The 4,203-nt window shown below is 35.6% G+C and overlaps 1 non-coding gene across 1 annotated transcript; it reads right to left on the bottom strand.

Annotated features, from left to right (window-relative positions):
• Nucleotides 1-1,483: 1,483 nt before the first annotated feature.
• LOC122108386 lies at nt 1,484-1,590 on the bottom strand. The gene has a single exon (XR_006147560.1). It is a non-coding gene; the product is annotated as a U6 spliceosomal RNA (small nuclear RNA).
• Nucleotides 1,591-4,203: the final 2,613 nt, after the last annotated feature.

Here is a 4,203-nt window from a genome sequence, read left to right as displayed (position 1 = left end):
AATCACTCAAAAGGCTTTCAAATTCGGTGATGATAAAACAGGCCCCCATGAAATAAATTTTCTTTTACTTTTAAAATTGTTCTAAAAGCCTTGTGCTGGCTCGTCACACCTATAATCCTATCTACTCTGAATATTTGCTCAGGAGACTGAGATCTGTGGATAACACTTGGGAGCCAATCAGGGCCAAAAAAAAAAACTTCATGAAATTATTTTTCAAAATGTTTAATGAACTAGCAAAGAGCCAAGAATTGAGATGTAGCTTATATCGTAGCTCACCAATCTAGATAAGAAAGGCCTAGCAAGACCTTGAAGCCCTGATTTAAATTCTGAGCATTCCAATATACATGCGTGGTGTTTGTTCTCATGCACTTGCGTGTATGGCGCTGCCGCACTCACACACACACACATTTATTCAAATTACCTTCATATCAGTGTTCTGAATTAATTTCTTTGTTAACAATATTATATCGGTAAAATAGAGGAAATAAACTCTTCCATCTAAGAACATTTTTATATGTTTTTTTATGGTAATAATACTGTGCAGAGGGGTCACATTTACATGAACAAGGAAACTAGTAAGTTTCCTAACAAGCATTGTTACCTCCTCCTTTATATTTCCCCTACCATCCCTTCCCTCCCACCTCCACAAGTACACTCCCCTCCCCCTTCCTTCCTCCGCCTAAATTGTAAAGTTCATTTTTCAACATAGTGTCTTGTGCATCTCATTGTTACAATGGGTCAACCTGTATCGCTATTTGAGCATTTTTTCCCTTCCCCTCCCCAAATTAGAGAAGCATACATACAAGATGTAAGTGTACCAACTTCAAATACAGAGAAAACAGGGGTTATAGTGTGGGAAGAAACATACAAAAAACAAGAAAAATGACATCACACATTATAAGTACGTTAGAAACAATAGCAAGAAACAAAAAACCACTTGTGTCCCTATCTTGGGGTTCAATTTCTTTAACATCATCTTATCTGGTTATATGCACATATCTTTTGAACTTTTCTGCTTATCCCAGACATACATTCGTTATTGAAAATAAGGGAAATCATGGGACCTATATTTCTTTGGACTTGGCTTACTTCACTCAATAATTTTTTTTCCAAGTCTTTCCATTTCCTAACAAATTGGGCGATGTCATTCTTTCTGATGGAGGCAAAGAATTCCATTGTGTATATATACCACATTTTCTTGATCCATTCATCTAATGGGGGCATAAGTGTTGGTTCCATATCTTAGCTATCGTAAATAATGTTGCAATAACCATAGTTGTGCTGGTAGTTTTAGTATGGTCTTTTTTATGATCATTTGGATAAATCCCCAATAGTGGGATTACTGTGTTATAGGGGATTTTTATGTGGAGTCTTCTGAGGCACCTCCATACTGCTTTCCAAAGTAGTTGAACAAGTTTACACGCCCACCAAGAATGCAGTACTGTTCCCTTGTGGCCACATACGTTTCAGCATCTGTTGCTGTAAAAATATGGAACGCTCCAAGACTTTGCATGTCATCCTTACGCAGGGTGCATGCTAATCTTCTCTGTATCGTTCCAATGTTAGGGTATGTGATGCTAAATTGAGCACAGAACAGTTTTTATATATAAAGTATAATTTTTAATTGATTTTATTAAGCTAGGCAATTCAACAAAAAGTAAGTTCAAAAGAATTGTTGTGAAATTATAGAATCATGTATTTCTTACATAAGCACACATTTACGAATAAAATCAAGATAGACATGCCAAAAACAAAATAATTCCAGATATTTGTAGTTCAAGAGATGTGTAGGAGGAGAAATTCAATTATTCTATACAAGGCACCTGTCAAAATGAACATTGCAGCAAGTGTTAAGGTTTGTTAAAAGTTTTAATGTTTTAAATATGCTTAATTTTGGGATTTTGCTTATATATGCCCAAAATAAGACTGTTTGGCAGGTATAAAACTTTTCTGTAAAGTATTTAAGATTTATGATAGCAGACATTAAGTACTAAGTATGTACATTTCAGAGTTTATGGAAACTTTATTAATGAGAAGTTGCAAAGTCTTTGTGTAAAGGAGCAGAGTGAAGAGTTACGACTTTACACAGTTTCTGTTAAAACTTTAGTGATTCCTTATTTTATTTGTTAGCAAGGAATAAATGATGATATAAGCCATAATGTACACATGTATGTTACTATTCACACACATACATATTCTCATGTATACATGCACACATGGAGAAAGACACATAATTACAGCCAACACAAGTTTCACCAGTTGTTGAATATGCCTTAAAAGGAATAATTGGAACAATATATGTTGAAGATGTATTTGTCCCTAAGAGTTCATTTTCCACTCTTCTTATCTCTTAAAACTGGTAGTTTTAGAGAGATTTGACTTTCAAAATGCAGTACAAGTGATAGCAAGTCACTTGGAAACCTCAGTAAGTATAAGTCATATGGTGTCTCCCTGCTCCTCACGGAATGCTTACTCTTGTAGACATTCTCAACATCCAAAGTAGCAGGAGAATAACCTGGTAAAGAGTAAAGTTATAAGGCTTTAAATGGCATCCTTACTTGAGCTCTTTTTCCAACAACCAGCATGAATTCCTAGGCAGATGAGTGAGTCCTCAGAAAACTGGACTCTACATATACATTTAACTAACCCATGTGAAAATTCCTAGGTGAGAAATGCTGACTGAGGTCTTGCTGATTTCCTGGCGAAGAAAATAAGAAAAAAAGAAAGTATTTTTAATGTTTTAAAGTTCGAGAATAATTTGTAACCTGTCAATAAATGTGTAGAACACAAATACCAACTGACAAAAAAATGATGGCATTTCATTTATGTGCTCTTGGACTTGGGCAGTGATTTTAGATGTGTCTACACAAGTAGAATCAGCATAAATCAAGCCAGCATTTCTTCATTTAAGATATAAGGAAAGGATACTGGTCGACCCATTGTAACAATGAAATATACAAGACATTCTAACAGAGGATGGGTGAAGGGGGGAGGTGGAGAGGTGTGAAGGGAAGGGATGGTAGGGGAAAAACAAAGGAGGGGGTAACAATGCTCAATAAGAAATGTACTCATTACCTTACTTATGTAAATGTAACCCCTCTGTACAGTATTTATAATAAAAATATATGTTAAAAAGATACAAGGAAAACTTCTGTACTTATATGAAGTTGTATTTGTCACTCAATATAAGTAAGGTATTGGTTTTAGGACCACAGGCTTATTACTTTGGATACTCAAAATCTCTACATGAACACAGTATATTATTTACATCAGAATCTGCCCACAATCTAGCGCAGTATAATTGTTATGAGAATTTTTACTACATTCCATATTTGTAATGAAAACTAAAAGTATATGCAATATAAACAGATACAAATTTTTTCAGATAAATTTTGTATGCAGTTTGTGGATGGAATTTGGAGAGCAATTTTGAAAAGCACAAATTTCATCAAAAAGACCAGTCTGAAAATTGTAACAAGGAACTAATACAGCATCATTGAATAGTATGGAACTCCAAGGCGAAGTATTTGAATTGAGACAATATCAGAAAGTGTAACAACCCAAGGTCTTTTTAGAAATGCAGCTGCTAGATTTCTCATGGAGAGCTTTCATAACAGTTTGTGAAGCACAAATTAGAACCTCACTGAAGTGTAGATGGTTTTCTCTCAAATTTCTGTCATGATCAGTCATTATTAATCAACATATAGCTAATCTTGAATAATCCTCTAATAAAATGTTGATGGAGTGTTTATATGCAAAAACCTCAGAAGGCTGACTTTTTCAATTAGGACAGTCTGTATTCTATGATTCAGCCGAGAGAAAACTAGGTAAGCATCCATTTACAACCTTCTGAATAATTCTGATTCTGCCCACATCACTTATCTATCCATACCTGTGCAGGAGTGAAACAATTTTAAAAGAATTTATCATTTAAAATTTAAATTTATGGTTCCGGGAAGATAGCAAAGGAGAAGCTGGAAGCTTAACTAAGCCAAAGAATCACACCAAATGTGCCATCACAGTACAGAGAGTTAGGCCAGGCAAGTAGACAAATCTGAGCACTTGCCAGCAGCCATGGTTGCAGCTATGGCGGGAGCGGTGGCGGCCGTAACCACCATACCTGCAACACAGACAGTCTAGGACAAAGGCGCAGGACAAAGGCGCCAGATGCAGCAGGTCAGAGGATTCTACTCAACACCAGCA

Source organism: Dipodomys spectabilis, unplaced genomic scaffold, assembly GCF_019054845.1.
Source record: "Dipodomys spectabilis isolate Male_0828 unplaced genomic scaffold, ASM1905484v1 ptg000058l, whole genome shotgun sequence".
Taxonomy (NCBI): Eukaryota; Metazoa; Chordata; class Mammalia; order Rodentia; family Heteromyidae; genus Dipodomys; species Dipodomys spectabilis.
Note: the sequence above shows the minus strand (reverse complement) of the source record. Positions and strands in the feature narration are given on the sequence as shown.